Source organism: Carcharodon carcharias, chromosome 5 (genome assembly GCF_017639515.1).
Source record: "Carcharodon carcharias isolate sCarCar2 chromosome 5, sCarCar2.pri, whole genome shotgun sequence".
Taxonomy (NCBI): domain Eukaryota; kingdom Metazoa; phylum Chordata; class Chondrichthyes; order Lamniformes; family Lamnidae; genus Carcharodon; species Carcharodon carcharias.
The window spans coordinates 22938925-22962713 of NC_054471.1; positions in this window are offsets into that span (position 1 = coordinate 22938925).

The following is a 23789-nucleotide window of genomic DNA, read 5'->3' on the forward strand; positions in this document are numbered from 1 at the left end:
AGCCAATGGGAAACAGTGTGCAGCCGGTAGGAAACAGTGTGTAGCTGGTAGGAAACAGTGTGTAGCTCATAGGAAACAGTGTTTAGCCAATGGGAAACAGCGTGTAGCCAATGGAAACAGTGTGTACCCGGTAGTAAACATCGTGATGCCAATGGAAAACAGCAGGTAGCCGGTAGAAAACATTGTTAAGCCAATGGGAAACAGTGTGTATCCGGGAGGAAACAGTGTAGCCGGTAGGAAAAAACACATAGCCGGTGGGAAACAGTGTGTAGCCAATGGGAAACCCTGTGTAGCCAATTGGAAACAGGGTATAGCCGGTGCGAAAGACCATGTAGCCGGTGGGAAACAGTGTGTAGCCGGTAGGAAACTGCATGTAACCAGTAGGAAACCCGTGTGTAGCCCGTAGGAAACAGTGTGTAGCCAATGGGATACAAAGTAGACCAGGTGCAAAGCAGCGTGTAGCCGCTAGATAACAGTGTGTAGCCAGTAGGAAACAGTGTGTAGCTGGTAGAAAACAGTGTGTAGCCTTTAAGAAAGAGTGTGTAGCTGGTAGGAAACAGTGTATAGCCGGGATGAAACAGTGTGTAGCCGGTAGGAAACAGTGTGTAGCCAATGGGAAACAGTGTGTAGCCAATTGGAAACAGGGTATAGCCGGTGCAAAAGACAATGTAGCCAGTGGGAAACAGTGTGTAGCCGGTAGGAATCTGCATGTAACCAGTGGGAAACCGTGTGTAGCGCGTAGGAAACAGTGTGTATCCAATGGGATACAATGTAGACCACGTGCAAAACAGCGTGTAGCCGGTAGGAAACATTGTGTAGCCAGTAGGAAACAGTGTGTAGCCAGTAGGAAACAGTGTGTACCAATGGGAAACAGTGTGTAGCCGGTAGTAAACAGTGTGTAGCCAGTAGGAAACAGTGTGTAGCTGGTAGGAAACAGTGCGTAGCCAATGGGAAACAGTGTGTACCCGGTAGGAAACAGTGTGTAGCCGGCAGGGAACAGTGTGTAGCTGGTAGGAAACAGTGTGTCGCCAATGGGAAACAGTGCGTATCCGGGAGGAAACAGTGTAGCCGGTAGGAAAGAGTACATAGCCGGTAGGAAACAACGTGTGGCCGTTAGGAAACAGTGTGTAGCCAATGGAAAACATTGTGTAGCCAATGGGAAACAGTGTGTAGCCGGTAGAAAACAGTGTGTAGCCGGTAGGAAACAGTGTGTAGCCGGTAGGAAACAGTGTGTAGCCAATGGGAAACAGTGTGTAGCCAATTGGAAACAGGGTATAGCCGGTGCAAAAGACGATGTAGCCGGTGGGAAACAGTGTGTAGCCGGTAGGAATTTGCATGTAACCAGTAGGAAACCGTGTGTAGCGCGTAGGAAACTGTGTGTAGCCAATGGGAAACAGTGTGTAACCGGTAGGAAACAGGGTGTAGCCAATGGGAAACAGTGTGTAGCCAATGGAAAAAGCATGTAGCCAATGGAAAACAGCGTGTAGCCAATGGGAAACAGCCGTGAGGAAACAGTGTGTAGCCGGTAGGAAACAGTGTGTAGCCGGTAGGAAACAGTGTGTAGCCCGTAGGAAACAGCGTGTAGCCGGTAGGAAACAGCGTGTAGCCAGTATGCAACAGTGTGTAGCCAAGGGGAAACTGTATAGAGCCGTTAGGAAACAGCATGTAGCCAATGGGAAACAGTGTGTAGCCGGTAGGAAACAGTGTGTAGCTGGTAGGAAACTGTGTGTAGCCAATGGGAAACAGCTTGTAGCCAATGGAAACAGTGTGTACCCGGTAGGAAACATAGTGAAGCCAATGGAAAACAGCATGTAGCAAGTTGAAAACATTGTTAAGCCAATGGGAAACAATGCGTATCCGGGAGGAAACAGTGTAGCCGGTAGGAAAGAGCACATAGCCAGTAGGAAAAAGTACGTCGCCGTTAGGAAACATGTGTGTAGCCAATGGGAAACATTGTGTAGCCAATGGGAAACAGTGTGTAGCCGATAGTAAACAGTGTGTAGCCAATGGGAAACAATGGGTAGACAATGGGAAAAAGTGTGTAGCCAGTAGGAAACAGTGTGTAGCTGGTAGGAAACAGTGCGTAGCCAATGGGAAACAGTGTGTATCCAGTAGGAAACAGTGTGTAGCCGGCAGGGAACAGTGTGTAGCTGGTAGGAAACAGTGTGTAGCCAATGGGAAACAGTGCGAATCCGGGAGGAAACAGTGTAGCCGGTAGGAAAGAGCACATAGCCGGTAGGAAACAGTGTGTAGCCTTTAGGAAAGAGTTTGTAGCCGGTAGGAAACAGTGTATAGCGGGGAGGAACCAGAGTGTAGCTGGTAGGAAACAGTGTGTAGCCAATGGGAAACAGTGTGCAGCCGGTAGGAAACAGTGTGTAGCTGGTAGGAAACAGTGTGTAGCTCGTAGGAAACAGTGTTTAGCCAATGGGAAACAGCGTGTAGCCAATGGAAACAGTGTGTACCCGGTAGTAAACATCGTGATGCCAATGGAAAACAGCAGGTAGCCGGTAGAAAACATTGTTAAGCCAATGGGAAACAGTGTGTATCCGGGAGGAAACAGTGTAGCCGGTAGGAAAAAACACATAGCCGGTGGGAAACAGTGTGTAGCCAATGGGAAACCCTGTGTAGCCAATTGGAAACAGGGTATAGCCGGTGCGAAAGAACATGTAGCCGGTGGGAAACAGTGTGTAGCCGGTAGGAAACTGCATGTAACCAGTAGGAAACCCGTGTGTAGCCCGTAGGAAACAGTGTGTAGCCAATGGGATACAAAGTAGACCAGGTGCAAAGCAGCGTGTAGCCGCTAGATAACAGTGTGTAGCCAGTAGGAAACAGTGTGTAGCCGGTAGAAAACAGTGTGTAGCCTTTAAGAAAGAGTGTGTAGCTGGTAGGAAACAGTGTATAGCCGGGATGAAACAGTGTGTAGCCGGTGGGAAACAGTGTGTAGCCGGTAGGAATCTGCATGTAAGCAGTAGGAAACCGTGTGTAGCGCGTAGGAAACTGTGTGCAGCCAATGGGAAACAGTGTGTAGCCAATGGAAAAAGCATGTAGCCAATGGAAAACAGCGTGTAGCCAATGGGAAACAGCCGGGAGGAAACAGTGTGTAGCCGGTAGGAAACAGTGTGCAGCCGGTAGGAAACAGTGTGTAGCCCGTAGGAAACAGCGTGTAGCCGGTAGGAAACAGCGTGTAGCCAGTATGCAACAGTGTGTAGCCAATTGGAAACTGTATAGAGCCGTTAGGAAACAGCATGTAGCCAATGGGAAACAGTGTGTAGCCGGTAGGAAACAGTGTGTAGCGGGTAGGAAACAGTGTGTAGCCAATGGGAAACAATGTGTAGCCAATTGGAAACAGGGTATAGCCGGTGCAAAAGACGATGTAGCCAGTAGGAATCTGCATGTAACCAGTAGGAAACCGTGTGTAGCGCGTAGGAAACAGTGTGTAGCCAATGGGATACAATGTAGACCAAGTGCAAAACAGCGTGTAGCCGGTAGGAAACAGTGTGTAGCCAGTAGGAAACAGTGTGTAGCCGGTAGGAAACAGTGCATAGCCAATGGGAAACAGTGTGTAGCCGGTAGGAAACAGTGTGTAGCCAGTAGGAAACAGTGTGTAGCTGGTAGGAAACAGTGCGTAGCCAATGGGAAACAGTGTGTACCCGGTAGGAAACAGTGTGTAGCCGGCAGGGAACAGTGTGTAGCTGGTAGGAAACAGTGTGTCGCCAATGGGAAACAGTGCGTATTCGGGAGGAAACAGTGTAGCCGGTAGGAAAGAGTACATAGCCGGTAGGAAACAACGTGTGGCCGTTAGGAAACAGTGTGTAGCCAATGGGAAACATTGTGTAGCCAATGGGAAACAGTGTGTAGCCGGTAGGAAACAGTGTGTAGCCGGTAGGAAACAGTGTGTAGCCAATAGGAAACAGTGTGTAGCCAATTGGAAACAGGGTATAGCCGATGCAAAAGACGATGTAGCCGGTGGGAAACAGTGTGTAGCCGGTAGGAATCTGCATGTAAGCAGTAGGAAACCGTGTGTAGCGCGTAGGAAACTGTGTGTAGCCAATGGGAAACAGTGTGTAACCGGTAGGAAACAGGGTGCAGCCAATGGGAAACAGTGTGTAGCCAATGGAAAAAGCATGTAGCCAATGGAAAACAGCGTGTAGCCAATGGGAAACAGCCGGGAGGAAACAGTGTGTAGCCGGAAGGAAACAGTGTGCAGCCAGTAGGAAACAGTGTGTAGCCCGCAGGAAACAGCGTGTAGCCGGTAGGAAACAGCGTGTAGCCAGTATGAAACAGTGTGTAGCCAATGGGAAACTGTATAGAGACTTTAGGAAACAGCATGTAGCCAATGGGAAACAGTGTGTAGCCGGTAGGAAACAGTGTGTAGCTGGTAGGAAACAGTGTGTAGCTGGTAGGAAACTGTGTGTAGCCAATGGGAAACAGCTTGTAGCCAATTGAAACAGTGTGTACCCGGTAGGAAACATAGTGAAGCCAATGGAAAACAGCATGTAGCAAGTTGAAAACATTGTTAAGCCAATGGGAAACAGTGCGTATCCGGGAGGAAACAGTGTAGCCGGTAGGAAAGAGCACATAGCCGGTAGGAAACAGCGTGTGGCCATTAGGAAACAGTGTGTAGCCAATGGGAAACAGGGTGTAGCCAATGGGAAACAGTGTGTAGCCGGTAGGAAACAGTGTGTAGCCAATGGGAAACAGCATGTGGCCAATGGGAAACAAGGTATAGCCGGGAGGAAACAGTGTGTAGCCGGTAGGAAACAGTGTGTAGCCGGTAGGAAACAGTGTGTAGCCAATGGGAAACAATGTGTAGCCAATTGGAAACAGGGTATAGCCGGTGCAAAAGACGATGTAGCCAGTAGGAATCTGCATGTAACCAGTAGGAAACCGTGTGTAGCGCGTAGGAAACAGTGTGTAGCCAATGGGAAACAGTGTGCAGCCGGTAGGAAACAGTGTGTAGCTGGTAGGAAACAGTGTGTAGCTCGTAGGAAACAGTGTTTAGCCAATGGGAAACAGCGTGTAGCCAATGGAAACAGTGTGTACCCGGTAGTAAACATCGTGATGCCAATGGAAAACAGCATGTAGCCGGTAGAAAACATTGTTAAGCCAATGGGAAACAGTGTGTATCCGGGAGGAAACAGTGTAGCCGGTAGGAAAAAACACATAGCCGGTGGGAAACAGTGTGTAGCCAATGGGAAACCCTGTGTAGCCAATTGGAAACAGGGTATAGCCGGTGCGAAAGACCATGTAGCCGGTGGGAAACAGTGTGTAGCCGGTAGGAAACAGCATGTAACCAGTAGGAAACCCGTGTGTAGCCCGTAGGAAACAGTGTGTAGCCAATGGGATACAAAGTAGACCAGGTGCAAAGCAGCGTGTAGCCGCTAGATAACAGTGTGTAGCCAGTAGGAAACAGTGTGTAGCCGGTAGAAAACAGTGTGTAGCCTTTAAGAAAGAGTGTGTAGCTGGTAGGAAACAGTGTATAGCCGGGATGAAACAGTGTGTAGCCGGTAGGAAACAGTGTGTAGCCAATGGGAAACAGTGTGTAGCCAATTGGAAACAGGGTATAGCCGGTGCAAAAGACAATGTAGCCAGTGGGAAACAGTGTGTAGCCGGTAGGAATCTGCATGTAACCAGTGGGAAACCGTGTGTAGCGCGTAGGAAACAGTGTGTATCCAATGGGATACAATGTAGACCACGTGCAAAACAGCGTGTAGCCGGTAGGAAACATTGTGTAGCCAGTAGGAAACAGTGTGTAGCCAGTAGGAAACAGTGTGTACCAATGGGAAACAGTGTGTAGCCGGTAGTAAACAGTGTGTAGCCAGTAGGAAACAGTGTGTAGCTGGTAGGAAACAGTGCGTAGCCAATGGGAAACAGTGTGTACCCGGTAGGAAACAGTGTGTAGCCGGCAGGGAACAGTGTGTAGCTGGTAGGAAACAGTGTGTCGCCAATGGGAAACAGTGCGTATCCGGGAGGAAACAGTGTAGCCGGTAGGAAAGAGTACATAGCCGGTAGGAAACAACGTGTGGCCGTTAGGAAACAGTGTGTAGCCAATGGAAAACATTGTGTAGCCAATGGGAAACAGTGTGTAGCCGGTAGGAAACAGTGTGTAGCCGGTAGGAAACAGTGTGTAGCCGGTAGGAAACAGTGTGTAGCCAATGGGAAACAGTGTGTAGCCAATTGGAAACAGGGTATAGCCGGTGCAAAAGACGATGTAGCCGGTGGGAAACAGTGTGTAGCCGGTAGGAATCTGCATGTAACCAGTAGGAAACCGTGTGTAGCGCGTAGGAAACTGTGTGTAGCCAATGGGAAACAGTGTGTAACCGGTAGGAAACAGGGTGTAGCCAATGGGAAACAGTGTGTAGCCAATGGAAAAAGCATGTAGCCAATGGAAAACAGCGTGTAGCCAATGGGAAACAGCCGGGAGGAAACAGTGTGTAGCCGGTAGGAAACAGTGTGTAGCCGGTAGGAAACAGTGTGTAGCCCGTAGGAAACAGCGTGTAGCCGGTAGGAAACAGCGTGTAGCCAGTATGCAACAGTGTGTAGCCAAGGGGAAACTGTATAGAGCCGTTAGGAAACAGCATGTAGCCAATGGGAAACAGTGTGTAGCCGGTAGGAAACAGTGTGTAGCTGGTAGGAAACTGTGTGTAGCCAATGGGAAACAATGTGTAGCCAATTGGAAACAGGGTATAGCCGGTGCAAAAGACGATGTAGCCAGTAGGAATCTGCATGTAACCAGTAGGAAACCGTGTGTAGCGCGTAGGAAACAGTGTGTAGCCAATGGGATACAATGTAGACCAAGTGCAAAACAGCGTGTAGCCGGTAGGAAACAGTGTGTAGCCAGTAGCAAACAGTGTGTAGCCGGTAGGAAACAGTGCGTAGCCAATGGGAAACAGTGTGTAGCCGGTAGGAAACAGTGTGTAGCCAGTAGGAAACAGTGTGTAGCTCGTAGGAAACAGTGTTTAGCCAATGGGAAACAGCGTGTAGCCAATGGAAACAGTGTGTACCCGGTAGTAAACATCGTGATGCCAATGGAAAACAGCATGTAGCCGGTAGAAAACATTGTTAAGCCAATGGGAAACAGTGTGTATCCGGGAGGAAACAGTGTAGCCGGTAGGAAAAAACACATAGCCGGTGGGAAACAGTGTGTAGCCAATGGGAAACAGCCGGGAGGAAACAGTGTGTAGCCGGTAGGAAACAGTGTGTAGCCGGTAGGAAACAGTGTGTAGCCCGTAGGAAACAGCGTGTAGCCGGTAGGAAACAGCGTGTAGCCAGTATGCAACAGTGTGTAGCCAATGGGAAACTGTATAGAGCCGTTAGGAAACAGCATGTAGCCAATGGGAAACAGTGTGTAGCCGGTAGGAAACAGTGTGTAGCTGGTAGGAAACTGTGTGTAGCCAATGGGAAACAGCTTGTAGCCAATGGAAACAGTGTGTACCCGGTAGGAAACATAGTGAAGCCAATGGAAAACAGCATGTAGCAAGTTTAAAACATTGTTAAGCCAATGGGAAACAATGCGTATCCGGGAGGAAACAGTGTAGCCGGTAGGAAAGAGCACATAGCCAGTAGGAAAAAGTACGTCGCCGTTAGGAAACATGTGTGTAGCCAATGGGAAACATTGTGTAGCCAATGGGAAACAGTGTGTAGCCGGTAGGAAACAGTGTGTAGCCAATGGGAAACAATGGGTAGACAATGGGAAAAAGTGTGTAGCCAGTAGGAAACAGTGTGTAGCTGGTAGGAAACAGTGCGTAGCCAATGGGAAATAGTGTGTATCCAGTAGGAAACAGTGTGTAGCCGGCAGGGAACAGTGTGTAGCTGGTAGGAAACAGTGTGTAGCCAATGGGAAACAGTGCGTATCCGGGAGGAAACAGTGTAGCCGGTAGGAAAGAGCACATAGCCGGTAGGAAACAGTGTGTAGCCTTTAGGAAAGAGTTTGTAGCCGGTAGGAAACAGTGTATAGCGGGGAGGAACCAGTGTGTAGCTGGTAGGAAACAGTGTGTAGCCAATGGGAAACAGTGTGCAGCCGGTAGGAAACAGTGTGTAGCTGGTAGGAAACAGTGTGTAGCTCGTAGGAAACAGTGTTTAGCCAATGGGAAACAGCGTGTAGCCAATGGAAACAGTGTGTACCCGGTAGTAAACATCGTGATGCCAATGGAAAACAGCATGTAGCCGGTAGAAAACATTGTTAAGCCAATGGGAAACAGTGTGTATCCGGGAGGAAACAGTGTAGCCGGTAGGAAAAAACACATAGCCGGTGGGAAACAGTGTGTAGCCAATGGGAAACCCTGTGTAGCCAATTGGAAACAGGGTATAGCCGGTGCGAAAGACCATGTAGCCGGTGGGAAACAGTGTGTAGCCGGTAGGAAACTGCATGTAACCAGTAGGAAACCCGTGTGTAGCCCGTAGGAAACAGTGTGTAGCCAATGGGATACAAAGTAGACCAGGTGCAAAGCAGCGTGTAGCCGCTAGATAACAGTGTGTAGCCAGTAGGAAACAGTGTGTAGCCGGTAGAAAACAGTGTGTAGCCTTTAAGAAAGAGTGTGTAGCTGGTAGGAAACAGTGTATAGCCGGGATGAAACAGTGTGTAGCCGGTAGGAAACAGTGTGTAGCCAATGGGAAACAGTGTGTAGCCAATTGGAAACAGGGTATAGCCGGTGCAAAAGACAATGTAGCCAGTGGGAAACAGTGTGTAGCCGGTAGGAATCTGCATGTAACCAGTGGGAAACCGTGTGTAGCGCGTAGGAAACAGTGTGTATCCAATGGGATACAATGTAGACCACGTGCAAAACAGCGTGTAGCCGGGAGGAAACATTGTGTAGCCAGTAGGAAACAGTGTGTAGCCAGTAGGAAACAGTGTGTACCAATGGGAAACAGTGTGTAGCCGGTAGTAAACAGTGTGTAGCCAGTAGGAAACAGTGTGTAGCTGGTAGGAAACAGTGCGTAGCCAATGGGAAACAGTGTGTACCCGGTAGGAAACAGTGTGTAGCCGGCAGGGAACAGTGTGTAGCTGGTAGGAAACAGTGTGTCGCCGGTAGGAAACAGTGTGTAGCCGTTAGGAAACAGTGTGTAGCCAATGGGAAACAGTGTGTAGCCAATTGGAAACAGGGTATAGCCGATGCAAAAGACGATGTAGCCGGTGGGAAACAGTGTGTAGCCGGTAGGAATCTGCATGTAAGCAGTAGGAACCCGTGTGTAGCGCGTAGGAAACTGTGTGTAGCCAATGGGAAACAGTGTGTAACCGGTAGGAAACAGGGTGCAGCCAATGGGAAACAGTGTGTAGCCAATGGAAAAAGCATGTAGCCAATGGAAAACAGCGTGTAGCCAATGGTAAACAGCCGGGAGGAAACAGTGTGTAGCCGGAAGGAAACAGTGTGTAGCCGGTAGGAAACAGTGTGTCGCCAATGGGAAACAGTGCGTATTCGGGAGGAAACAGTGTAGCCGGTAGGAAAGAGTACATAGCCGGTAGGAAACAACGTGTGGCCGTTAGGAAACAGTGTGTAGCCAATGGGAAACATTGTGTAGCCAATGGGAAACAGTGTGTAGCCGGTAGGAAACAGTGTGTAGCCGGTAGGAAACAGTGTGTAGCCAATGGGAAACAGTGTGTAGCCAATTGGAAACAGGGTATAGCCGATGCAAAAGACGATGTAGCCGGTGGGAAACAGTGTGTAGCCGGTAGGAATCTGTATGTAACCAGTAGGAAACCGTGTGTAGCGCGTAGGAAACTGTGTGTAGCCAATGGGAAACAGTGTGTAACCGGTAGGAAACAGGGTGTAGCCAATGGGAAACAGTGTGTAGCCAATGGAAAAAGCATGTAACCAATGGAAAACAGCGTGTAGCCAATGGGAAACAGCCGGGAGGAAACAGTGTGTAGCCGGAAGGAAACAGTGTGTAGCCGGTAGGAAACAGTGTGTAGCCCGTAGGAAACAGCGTGTAGCCAGTAGGAAACAGCGTGTAGCCAGTATGAAACAGTGTGTAGCCAATGGGAAACTGTATAGAGCCTTTAGGAAACAGCATGTAGCCAATGGGAAACAGTGTGTAGCCGGTAGGAAACAGTGTGTAGCTGGTAGGAAACAGTGTGTAGCTGGTAGGAAACTGTGTGTAGCCAATGGGAAACAGCTTGTAGCCAATTGAAACAGTGTGTACCCGGTAGGAAACATAGTGAAGCCAATGGAAAACAGCATGTAGCAAGTTGAAAACATTGTTAAGCCAATGGGAAACAGTGCGTATCCGGGAGGAAACAGTGTAGCCGGTAGGAAAGAGCACATAGCCGGTAGGAAACAGCGTGTGGCCGTTAGGAAACAGTGTGTAGCCAATGGGAAACAGGGTGTAGCCAATGGGAAACAGTGTGTAGCCGGTAGGAAACAGTGTGTAGCCAATGGGAAACAGCATGTGGCCAATGGGAAACAAGGTATAGCCGGGAGGAAACAGTGTGTAGCCGGTAGGAAACAGTGTGTAGCCGGTAGGAAACAGTGTGTAGCCAATGGGAAACAATGTGTAGCCAATTGGAAACAGGGTATAGCCGGTGCAAAAGGCGATGTAGCCAGTAGGAATCTGCATGTAACCAGTAGGAAACCGTGTGTAGCGCGTAGGAAACAGTGTGTAGCCAATGGGAAACAGTGTGCAGCCGGTAGGAAACAGTGTGTAGCTGGTAGGAAACAGTGTGTAGCTCGTAGGAAACAGTGTTTAGCCAATGGGAAACAGCGTGTAGCCAATGGAAACAGTGTGTACCCGGTAGTAAACATCGTGATGCCAATGGAAAACAGCATGTAGCCGGTAGAAAACATTGTTAAGCCAATGGGAAACAGTGTGTATCCGGGAGGAAACAGTGTAGCCGGTAGGAAAAAACACATAGCCGGTGGGAAACAGTGTGTAGCCAATGGGAAACCCTGTGTAGCCAATTGGAAACAGGGTATAGCCGGTGCGAAAGACCATGTAGCCGGTGGGAAACAGTGTGTAGCCGGTAGGAAACAGCATGTAACCAGTAGGAAACCCGTGTGTAGCCCGTAGGAAACAGTGTGTAGCCAATGGGATACAAAGTAGACCAGGTGCAAAACAGCGTGTAGCCGCTAGATAACAGTGTGTAGCCAGTAGGAAACAGTGTGTAGCCGGTAGAAAACAGTGTGTAGCCTTTAAGAAAGAGTGTGTAGCTGGTAGGAAACAGTGTATAGCCGGGATGAAACAGTGTGTAGCCGGTAGGAAACAGTGTGTAGCCAATGGGAAACAGTGTGTAGCCAATTGGAAACAGGGTATAGCCGGTGCAAAAGACAATGTAGCCAGTGGGAAACAGTGTGTAGCCGGTAGGAATCTGCATGTAACCAGTAGGAAACCGTGTGTAGCGCGTAGGAAACAGTGTGTATCCAATGGGATACAATGTAGACCACGTGCAAAACAGCGTGTAGCCGGTAGGAAACATTGTGTAGCCAGTAGGAAACAGTGTGTAGCCAGTAGGAAACAGTGTGTACCAATGGGAAACAGTGTGTAGCCGGTAGTAAACAGTGTGTAGCCAGTAGGAAACAGTGTGTAGCTGGTAGGAAACAGTGCGTAGCCAATGGGAAACAGTGTGTACCCGGTAGGAAACAGTGTGTAGCCGGCAGGGAACAGTGTGTAGCTGGTAGGAAACAGTGTGTCGCCAATGGGAAACAGTGCGTATCCGGGAGGAAACAGTGTAGCCGGTAGGAAAGAGTACATAGCCGGTAGGAAACAACGTGTGGCCGTTAGGAAACAGTGTGTAGCCAATGGGAAACATTGTGTAGCCAATGGGAAACAGTGTGTAGCCGGTAGGAAACAGTGTGTAGCCGGTAGGAAACAGTGTGTAGCCGGTAGGAAACAGTGTGTAGCCAATGGGAAACAGTGTGTAGCCAATTGGAACCAGGGTATAGCCGGTGCAAAAGACGACGTAGCCGGTGGGAAACAGTGTGTAGCCCGTAGGAATCTGCATGTAACCAGTAGGAAACCGTGTGTAGGGCGTAGGAAACTGTGTGTAGCCAATGGGAAACAGTGTGTAACCGGTAGGAAACAGGGTGTAGCCAATGGGAAACAGTGTGTAGCCAATGGAAAAAGCATGTAGCCAATGGAAAACAGCGTGTAGCCAATGGGAAACAGCCGGGAGGAAACAGTGTGTAGCCGGTAGGAAACAGTGTGTAGCGAATGGGAAACAATGTGTAGCCAATTGGAAACAGGGTATAGCCAGTGCAAAAGACGATGTAGCCAGTAGGAATCTGCATGTAACCAGTAGGAAACCGTGTGTAGCGCGTAGGAAACAGTGTGTAGCCAATGGGATACAATGTAGACCAAGTGCAAAACAGCGTGTAGCCGGTAGGAAACAGTGTGTAGCCAGTAGGAAACAGTGTGTAGCCGGTAGGAAACAGTGCGTAGCCAATGGGAAACAGTGTGTAGCCGGTAGGAAACAGTGTGTAGCCAGTAGGAAACAGTGTGTAGCTGGTAGGAAACAGTGCGTAGCCAATGGGAAACAGTGTGTACCCGGTAGGAAACAGTGTGTAGCCGGCAGGGAACAGTGTGTAGCTGGTAGGAAACAGTGTGTCGCCAATGGGAAACAGTGCGTATTCGGGAGGAAACAGTGTAGCCGGTAGGAAAGAGTACATAGCCGGTAGGAAACAACGTGTGGCCGTTAGGAAACAGTGTGTAGCCAATGGGAAACATTGTGTAGCCAATGGGAAACAGTGTGTAGCCGGTAGGAAACAGTGTGTAGCCGGTAGGAAACAGTGTGTAGCCAATGGGAAACAGTGTGTAGCCAATTGGAAACAGGGTATAGCCGATGCAAAAGACGATGTAGCCGGTGGGAAACAGTGTGTAGCCGGTAGGAATCTGCATGTAAGCAGTAGGAAACCGTGTGTAGCGCGTAGGAAACTGTGTGTAGCCAATGGGAAACAGTGTGTAACCGGTAGGAAACAGGGTGCAGCCAATGGGAAACAGTGTGTAGCCAATGGAAAAAGCATGTAGCCAATGGAAAACAGCGTGTAGCCAATGGGAAACAGCCGGGAGGAAACAGTGTGTAGCCGGAAGGAAACAGTGTGCAGCCGGTAGGAAACAGTGTGTAGCCCGTAGGAAACAGCGTGTAGCCGGTAGGAAACAGCGTGTAGCCAGTATGAAACAGTGTGTAGCCAATGGGAAACTGTATAGAGCCTTTAGGAAACAGCATGTAGCCAATGGGAAACAGTGTGTAGCCGGTAGGAAACAGTGTGTAGCTGGTAGGAAACAGTGTGTAGCTGGTAGTAAACTGTGTGTAGCCAATGGGAAACAGCTTGTAGCCAATTGAAACAGTGTGTACCCGGTAGGAAACATAGTGAAGCCAATGGAAAACAGCATGTAGCAAGTTGAAAACATTGTTAAGCCAATGGGAAACAGTGCGTATCCGGGAGGAAACAGTGTAGCCGGTAGGAAAGAGCACATAGCCGGTAGGAAACAGTGTGTGGCCGTTAGGAAACAGTGTGTAGCCAATGGGAAACAGGGTGTAGCCAATGGGAAACAGTGTGTAGCCGGTAGGAAACAGTGTGTAGCCAATGGGAAACAGCATGTGGCCAATGGGAAACAAGGTATAGCCGGGAGGAAACAGTGTGTAGCCGGTAGGAAACAGTGTGTAGCCGGTAGGAAACAGTGTGTAGCCAATGGGAAACAGTGTGTAGCCAATTGGAAACAGGGTATAGCCGATGCAAAAGACGATGTAGCCGGTGGGAAACAGTGTGTAGCCGGTAGGAATCTGCATGTAAGCAGTAGGAACCCGTGTGTAGCGCGTAGGAAACTGTGTGTAGCCAATGGGAAACAGTGTGTAACCGGTAGGAAACAGTGTGTAGCTGGTAGGAAACAGTGTGTAGCCGGTAGGAAACTGTGTGTAGCCAATGGGAAACAGCTTGTAGCCAATTGAAACAGTGTGTACCCGGTAGGAAACATAGTGAAGCCAATGGAAAACAGCATGTAGCAAGTTGAAAACATTGTTAAGCCAATGGGAAACAGTGCGTATCCGGGAGGAAACAGTGTAGCCGGTAGGAAAGAGCACATAGCCGGTAGGAAACAGCGTGTGGCCGTTAGGAAACAGTGTGTAGCCAATGGGAAACAGGGTGTAGCCAATGGGAAACAGTGTGTAGCCGGTAGGAAACAGTGTGTAGCCAATGGGAAACAGCATGTGGCCAATGGGAAACAAGGTATAGCCGGGAGGAAACAGTGTGTAGCCGGTAGGAAACAGTGTGTAGCCGGTAGGAAACAGTGTGTAGCCAATGGGAAACAATGTGTAGCCAATTGGAAACAGGGTATAGCCGGTGCAAAAGACGATGTAGCCAGTAGGAATCTGCATGTAACCAGTAGGAAACCGTGTGTAGCGCGTAGGAAACAGTGTGTAGCCAATGGGAAACAGTGTGCAGCCGGTAGGAAACAGTGTGTAGCTGGTAGGAAACAGTGTGTAGCTCGTAGGAAACAGTGTTTAGCCAATGGGAAACAGCGTGTAGCCAATGGAAACAGTGTGTACCCGGTAGTAAACATCGTGATGCCAATGGAAAACAGCATGTAGCCGGTAGAAAACATTGTTAAGCCAATGGGAAACAGTGTGTATCCGGGAGGAAACAGTGTAGCCGGTAGGAAAAAACACATAGCCGGTGGGAAACAGTGTGTAGCCAATGGGAAACCCTGTGTAGCCAATTGGAAACAGGGTATAGCCGGTGCGAAAGACCATGTAGCCGGTGGGAAACAGTGTGTAGCCGGTAGGAAACAGCATGTAACCAGTAGGAAACCCGTGTGTAGCCCGTAGGAAACAGTGTGTAGCCAATGGGATACAAAGTAGACCAGGTGCAAAACAGCGTGTAGCCGCTAGATAACAGTGTGTAGCCAGTAGGAAACAGTGTGTAGCCGGTAGAAAACAGTGTGTAGCCTTTAAGAAAGAGTGTGTAGCTGGTAGGAAACAGTGTATAGCCGGGATGAAACAGTGTGTAGCCGGTAGGAAACAGTGTGTAGCCAATGGGAAACAGTGTGTAGCCAATTGGAAACAGGGTATAGCCGGTGCAAAAGACAATGTAGCCAGTGGGAAACAGTGTGTAGCCGGTAGGAATCTGCATGTAACCAGTAGGAAACCGTGTGTAGCGCGTAGGAAACAGTGTGTATCCAATGGGATACAATGTAGACCACGTGCAAAACAGCGTGTAGCCGGTAGGAAACATTGTGTAGCCAGTAGGAAACAGTGTGTAGCCAGTAGGAAACAGTGTGTACCAATGGGAAACAGTGTGTAGCCGGTAGTAAACAGTGTGTAGCCAGTAGGAAACAGTGTGTAGCTGGTAGGAAACAGTGCGTAGCCAATGGGAAACAGTGTGTACCCGGTAGGAAACAGTGTGTAGCCGGCAGGGAACAGTGTGTAGCTGGTAGGAAACAGTGTGTCGCCAATGGGAAACAGTGCGTATCCGGGAGGAAACAGTGTAGCCGGTAGGAAAGAGTACATAGCCGGTAGGAAACAATGTGTGGCCGTTAGGAAACAGTGTGTAGCCAAAGGGAAACATTGTGTAGCCAATGGGAAACAGTGTGTAGCCGGTAGGAAACAGTGTGTAGCCGGTAGGAAACAGTGTGTAGCCGGTAGGAAACAGTGTGTAGCCAATGGGAAACAGTGTGTAGCCAATTGGAAACAGGGTATAGCCGGTGCAAAAGACGACGTAGCCGGTGGGAAACAGTGTGTAGCCGGTAGGAATCTGCATGTAACCAGTAGGAAACCGTGTGTAGGGCGTAGGAAACTGTGTGTAGCCAATGGGAAACAGTGTGTAACCGGTAGGAAACAGGGTGTAGCCAATGGGAAACAGTGTGTAGCCAATGGAAAAAGCATGTAGCCAATGGAAAACAGCGTGTAGCCAATGGGAAACAGCCGGGAGGAAACAGTGTGTAGCCGGTAGTAAACAGTGTGTAGCCGGTAGGAAACAGTGTGTAGCCCGTAGGAAACAGCGTGTAGCCGGTAGGAAACAGCGTGTAGCCAGTATGCAACAGTGTGTAGCCAATGGGAAACTGTATAGAGCCGTTAGGAAACAGCATGTAGCCAATGGGAAACAGTGTGTAGCCGGTAGGAAACAGTGTGTAGCCGGTAGGAAACAGTGTGTAGCCAATGGGAAACAATGTGTAGCCAATTGGAAACAGGGTATAGCCGGTGCAAAAGACGATGTAGCCAGTAGGAATCTGCATGTAACCAGTAGGAAACCGTGTGTAGCGCGTAGGAAACAGTGTGTAGCCAATGGGATACAATGTAGACCAAGTGCAAAACAGCGTGTAGCCGGTAGGAAACAGTGTGTAGCCAGTAGCAAACAGTGTGTAGCCGGTAGGAAACAGTGCGTAGCCAATGGGAAACAGTGTGTAGCCGGTAGGAAACAGTGTGTAGCCAGTAGGAAACAGTGTGTAGCTCGTAGGAAACAGTGTTTAGCCAATGGGAAACAGCGTGTAGCCAATGGAAACAGTGTGTACCCGGTAGTAAACATCGTGATGCCAATGGAAAACAGCATGTAGCCGCTAGAAAACATTGTTAAGCCAATGGGAAACAGTGTGTATCCGGGAGGAAACAGTGTAGCCGGTAGGAAAAAACACATAGCCGGTGGGAAACAGTGTGTAGCCAATGGGAAACAGCCGGGAGGAAACAGTGTGTAGCCGGTAGGAAACAGTGTGTAGCCGGTAGGAAACAGTGTGTAGCCCGTAGGAAACAGCGTGTAGACGGTAGGAAACAGCGTGTAGCCAGTATGCAACAGTGTGTAGCCAATGGGAAACTGTATAGAGCCGTTAGGAAACAGCATGTAGCCAATGGGAAACAGTGTGTAGCCGGTAGGAAACAGTGTGTAGCTGGTAGGAAACTGTGTGTAGCCAATGGGAAACAGCTTGTAGCCAATGGAAACAGTGTGTACCCGGTAGGAAACATAGTGAAGCCAATGGAAAACAGCATGTAGCAAGTTTAAAACATTGTTAAGCCAATGGGAAACAATGCGTATCCGGGAGGAAACAGTGTAGCCGGTAGGAAAGAGCACATAGCCAGTAGGAAAAAGTACGTCGCCGTTAGGAAACATGTGTGTAGCCAATGGGAAACATTGTGTAGCCAATGGGAAACAGTGTGTAGCCGGTAGGAAACAGTGTGTAGCCAATGGGAAACAATGGGTAGACAATGGGAAACAGTGTGTAGCCAATTGGAAACAGGGTATAGCCGATGCAAAAGACGATGTAGCCGGTGGGAAACAGTGTGTAGCCGGTAGGAATCTGTATGTAACCAGTAGGAAACCGTGTGTAGCGCGTAGGAAACTGTGTGTAGCCAATGGGAAACAGTGTGTAACTGGTAGGAAACAGGGTGCAGCCAATGGGAAACAGTGTGTAGCCAATGGAAAAAGCATGTAACCAATGGAAAACAGCGTGTAGCCAATGGGAAACAGCCGGGAGGAAACAGTGTGTAGCCGGAAGGAAACAGTGTGTAGCCGGTAGGAAACAGTGTGTAGCCCGTAGGAAACAGCGTGTAGCCAGTAGGAAACAGCGTGTAGCCAGTATGAAACAGTGTGTAGCCAATGGGAAACTGTATAGAGCCTTTAGGAAACAGCATGTAGCCAATGGGAAACAGTGTGTAGCCGGTAGGAAACAGTGTGTAGCTGGTAGGAAACAGTGTGTAGCTGGTAGGAAACTGTGTGTAGCCAATGGGAAACAGCTTGTAGCCAATTGAAACAGTGTGTACCCGGTAGGAAACATAGTGAAGCCAATGGAAAACAGCATGTAGCAAGTTGAAAACATTGTTAAGCCAATGGGAAACAGTGCGTATCCGGGAGGAAACAGTGTAGCCGGTAGGAAAGAGCACATAGCCGGTAGGAAACAGCGTGTGGCCGTTAGGAAACAGTGTGTAGCCAATGGGAAACAGGGTGTAGCCAATGGGAAACAGTGTGTAGCCGGTAGGAAACAGTGTGTAGCCAATGGGAAACAGCATGTGGCCAATGGGAAACAAGGTATAGCCGGGAGGAAACAGTGTGTAGCCGGTAGGAAACAGTGTGTAGCCGGTAGGAAACAGTGTGTAGCCAATGGGAAACAATGTGTAGCCAATTGGAAACAGGGTATAGCCGGTGCAAAAGACGATGTAGCCAGTAGGAATCTGCATGTAACCAGTAGGAAACCGTGTGTATCGTGTAGGAAACAGTGTGTAGCCAATGGGAAACAGTGTGCAGCCGGTAGGAAACAGTGTGTAGCTGGTAGGAAACAATGTGTAGCTCGTAGGAAACAGTGTTTAGCCAATGGGAAACAGCGTGTAGCCAATGGAAACAGTGTGTACCCGGTAGTAAACATCGTGATGCCAATGGAAAACAGCATGTAGCCGGTAGAAAACATTGTTAAGCCAATGGGAAACAGTGTGTATCCGGGAGGAAACAGTGTAGCCGGTAGGAAAAAACACATAGCCGGTGGGAAACAGTGTGTAGCCAATGGGAAACCCTGTGTAGCCAATTGGAAACAGGGTATAGCCGGTGCGAAAGACCATGTAGCCGGTGGGAAACAGTGTGTAGCCGGTAGGAAACAGCATGTAACCAGTAGGAAACCCGTGTGTAGCCCGTAGGAAACAGTGTGTAGCCAATGGGATACAAAGTAGACCAGGTGCAAAACAGCGTGTAGCCGCTAGATAACAGTGTGTAGCCAGTAGGAAACAGTGTGTAGCCGGTAGAAAACAGTGTGTAGCCTTTAAGAAAGAGTGTGTAGCTGGTAGGAAACAGTGTATAGCCGGGATGAAACAGTGTGTAGCCGGTAGGAAACAGTGTGTAGCCAATGGGAAACAGTGTGTAGCCAATTGGAAACAGGGTATAGCCGGTGCAAAAGACAATGTAGCCAGTGGGAAACAGTGTGTAGCCGGTAGGAATCTGCATGTAACCAGTAGGAAACCGTGTGTAGCGCGTAGGAAACAGTGTGTATCCAATGGGATACAATGTAGACCACGTGCAAAACAGCGTGTAGCCGGTAGGAAACATTGTGTAGCCAGTAGGAAACAGTGTGTAGCCAGTAGGAAACAGTGTGTACCAATGGGAAACAGTGTGTAGCCGGTAGTAAACAGTGTGTAGCCAGTAGGAAACAGTGTGTAGCTGGTAGGAAACAGTGCGTAGCCAATGGGAAACAGTGTGTACCCGGTAGGAAACAGTGTGTAGCCGGCAGGGAACAGTGTGTAGCTGGTAGGAAACAGTGTGTCGCCAATGGGAAACAGTGCGTATCCGGGAGGAAACAGTGTAGCCGGTAGGAAAGAGTACATAGCCGGTAGGAAACAACGTGTGGCCGTTAGGAAACAGTGTGTAGCCAATGGGAAACATTGTGTAGCCAATGGGAAACAGTGTGTAGCCGGTAGGAAACAGTGTGTAGCCGGTAGGAAACAGTGTGTAGCCGGTAGGAAACAGTGTGTAGCCAATGGGAAACAGTGTGTAGCCAATTGGAACCAGGGTATAGCCGGTGCAAAAGACGACGTAGCCGGTGGGAAACAGTGTGTAGCCCGTAGGAATCTGCATGTAACCAGTAGGAAACCGTGTGTAGGGCGTAGGAAACTGTGTGTAGCCAATGGGAAACAGTGTGTAACCGGTAGGAAACAGGGTGTAGCCAATGGGAAACAGTGTGTAGCCAATGGAAAAAGCATGTAGCCAATGGAAAACAGCGTGTAGCCAATGGGAAACAGCCGGGAGGAAACAGTGTGTAGCCGGTAGGAAACAGTGTGTAGCCAATGGGAAACAATGTGTAGCCAATTGGAAACAGGGTATAGCCAGTGCAAAAGACGATGTAGCCAGTAGGAATCTGCATGTAACCAGTAGGAAACCGTGTGTAGCGCGTAGGAAACAGTGTGTAGCCAATGGGATACAATGTAGACCAAGTGCAAAACAGCGTGTAGCCGGTAGGAAACAGTGTGTAGCCAGTAGGAAACAGTGTGTAGCCGGTAGGAAACAGTGCGTAGCCAATGGGAAACAGTGTGTAGCCGGTAGGAAACAGTGTGTAGCCAGTAGGAAACAGTGTGTAGCTCGTAGGAAACAGTGCGTAGCCAATGGGAAACAGTGTGTACCCGGTAGGAAACAGTGTGTAGCCGGCAGGGAACAGTGTGTAGCTGGTAGGAAACAGTGTGTCGCCAATGGGAAACAGTGCGTATTCGGGAGGAAACAGTGTAGCCGGTAGGAAAGAGTACATAGCCGGTAGGAAACAACGTGTGGCCGTTAGGAAACAGTGTGTAGCCAATGGGAAACATTGTGTAGCCAATGGGAAACAGTGTGTAGCCGGTAGGAAACAGTGTGTAGCCGGTAGGAAACAGTGTGTAGCCAATGGGAAACAGTGTGTAGCCAATTGGAAACAGGGTATAGCCGATGCAAAAGACGATGTAGCCGGTGGGAAACAGTGTGTAGCCGGTAGGAATCTGCATGTAAGCAGTAGGAAACCGTGTGTAGCGCGTAGGAAACTGTGTGTAGCCAATGGGAAACAGTGTGTAACCGGTAGGAAACAGGGTGCAGCCAATGGGAAACAGTGTGTAGCCAATGGAAAAAGCATGTAGCCAATGGAAAACAGCGTGTAGCCAATGGGAAACAGCCGGGAGGAAACAGTGTGTAGCCGGAAGGAAACAGTGTGCAGCCGGTAGGAAACAGTGTGTAGCCCGTAGGAAACAGCGTGTAGCCGGTAGGAAACAGCGTGTAGCCAGTATGAAACAGTGTGTAGCCAATGGGAAACTGTATAGAGCCTTTAGGAAACAGCATGTAGCCAATGGGAAACAGTGTGTAGCCGGTAGGAAACAGTGTGTAGCTGGTAGGAAACAGTGTGTAGCTGGTAGTAAACTGTGTGTAGCCAATGGGAAACAGCTTGTAGCCAATTGAAACAGTGTGTACCCGGTAGGAAACATAGTGAAGCCAATGGAAAACAGCATGTAGCAAGTTGAAAACATTGTTAAGCCAATGGGAAACAGTGCGTATCCGGGAGGAAACAGTGTAGCCGGTAGGAAAGAGCACATAGCCGGTAGGAAACAGTGTGTGGCCGTTAGGAAACAGTGTGTAGCCAATGGGAAACAGGGTGTAGCCAATGGGAAACAGTGTGTAGCCGGTAGGAAACAGTGTGTAGCCAATGGGAAACAGCATGTGGCCAATGGGAAACAAGGTATAGCCGGGAGGAAACAGTGTGTAGCCGGTAGGAAACAGTGTGTAGCCAATGGGAAACAATGTGTAGCCAATTGGAAACAGGGTATAGCCGGTGCAAAAGACGATGTAGCCAGTAGGAATCTGCATTTAACCAGTAGGAAACCGTGTGTAGCGCGTAGGAAACAGTGTGTAGCCAATGGGAAACAGTGTGCAGCCGGTAGGAAACAGTGTGTAGCTGGTAGGAAACAGTGTGTAGCTCGTAGGAAACAGTGTTTAGCCAATGGGAAACAGCGTGTAGCCAATGGAAACAGTGTGTACCCGGTAGTAAACATCGTGATGCCAATGGAAAACAGCATGTAGCCGGTAGAAAACATTGTTAAGCCAATGGGAAACAGTGTGTATCCGGGAGGAAACAGTGTAGCCGGTAGGAAAAAACACATAGCCGGTGGGAAACAGTGTGTAGCCAATGGGAAACCCTGTGTAGCCAATTGGAAACAGGGTATAGCCGGTGCGAAAGACCATGTAGCCGGTGGGAAACAGTGTGTAGCCGGTAGGAAACAGCATGTAACCAGTAGGAAACCCGTGTGTAGCCCGTAGGAAACAGTGTGTAGCCAATGGGATACAAAGTAGACCAGGTGCAAAACAGCGTGTAGCCGCTAGATAACAGTGTGTAGCCAGTAGGAAACAGTGTGTAGCCGGTAGAAAACAGTGTGTAGCCTTTAAGAAAGAGTGTGTAGCTGGTAGGAAACAGTGTATAGCCGGGATGAAACAGTGTGTAGCCGGTAGGAAACAGTGTGTAGCCAATGGGAAACAGTGTGTAGCCAATTGGAAACAGGGTATAGCCGGTGCAAAAGACAATGTAGCCAGTGGGAAACAGTGTGTAGCCGGTAGGAATCTGCATGTAACCAGTAGGAAACCGTGTGTAGCGCGTAGGAAACAGTGTGTATCCAATGGGATACAATGTAGACCACGTGCAAAACAGCGTGTAGCCGGTAGGAAACATTGTGTAGCCAGTAGGAAACAGTGTGTAGCCAGTAGGAAACAGTGTGTACCAATGGGAAACAGTGTGTAGCCGGTAGTAAACAGTGTGTAGCCAGTAGGAAACAGTGTGTAGCTGGTAGGAAACAGTGCGTAGCCAATGGGAAACAGTGTGTACCCGGTAGGAAACAGTGTGTAGCCGGCAGGGAACAGTGTGTAGCTGGTAGGAAACAGTGTGTCGCCAATGGGAAACAGTGCGTATCCGGGAGGAAACAGTGTAGCCGGTAGGAAAGAGTACATAGCCGGTAGGAAACAACGTGTGGCCGTTAGGAAACAGTGTGTAGCCAATGGGAAACATTGTGTAGCCAATGGGAAACAGTGTGTAGCCGGTAGGAAACAGTGTGTAGCCGGTAGGAAACAGTGTGTAGCCGGTAGGAAACAGTGTGTAGCCAATGGGAAACAGTGTGTAGCCAATTGGAAACAGGGTATAGCCGGTGCAAAAGACGACGTAGCCGGTGGGAAACAGTGTGTAGCCCGTAGGAATCTGCATGTAACCAGTAGGAAACCGTGTGTAGGGCGTAGGAAACTGTGTGTAGCCAATGGGAAACAGTGTGTAACCGGTAGGAAACAGGGTGTAGCCAATGGGAAACAGTGTGTAGCCAATGGAAAAAGCATGTAGCCAATGGAAAACAGCGTGTAGCCAATGGGAAACAGCCGGGAGGAAACAGTGTGTAGCCGGTAGGAAACAGTGTGTAGCCGGTAGGAAACAGTGTGTAGCCAATTGGAAACAGGGTATAGCCGGTGCAAAAGACGATGTAGCCAGTAGGAATCTGCATGTAACCAGTAGGAAACCGTGTGTAGCGCGTAGGAAACAGTGTGTAGCCAATGGGATACAATGTAGACCAAGTGCAAAACAGCGTGTAGCCGGTAGGAAACAGTGTGTAGCCAGTAGGAAACAGTGTGTAGCCGATAGGAAACAGTGCGTAGCCAATGGGAAACAGTGTGTAGCCGGTAGGAAACAGTGTGTAGCCAGTAGGAAACAGTGTGTAGCTGGTAGGAAACAGTGCGTAGCCAATGGGAAACAGTGTGTACCCGGTAGGAAACAGTGTGTAGCCGGCAGGGAACAGTGTGTAGCTGGTAGGAAACAGTGTGTCGCCAATGGGAAACAGTGCGTATTCGGGAGGAAACAGTGTAGCCGGTAGGAAAGAGTACATAGCCAGTAGGAAACAACGTGTGGCCGTTAGGAAACAGTGTGTAGCCAATGGGAAACATTGTGTAGCCAATGGGAAACAGTGTGTAGCCGGTAGGAAACAGTGTGTAGCCGGTAGGAAACAGTGTGTAGCCAATGGGAAACAGTGTGTAGCCAATTGGAAACAGGGTATAGCCGATGCAAAAGACGATGTAGCCGGTGGGAAACAGTGTGTAGCCGGTAGGAATCTGCATGTAAGCAGTAGGAACCCGTGTGTAGCGCGTAGGAAACTGTGTGTAGCCAATGGGAAACAGTGTGTAACCGGTAGGAAACAGGGTGCAGCCAATGGGAAACAGTGTGTAGCCAATGGAAAAAGCATGTAGCCAATGGAAAACAGCGTGTAGCCAATGGGAAACAGCCGGGAGGAAACAGTGTGTAGCCGGAAGGAAACAGTGTGCAGCCGGTAGGAAACAGTGTGTAGCCCGTAGGAAACAGCGTGTAGCCGGTAGGAAACAGCGTGTAGCCAGTATGAAACAGTGTGTAGCCAATGGGAA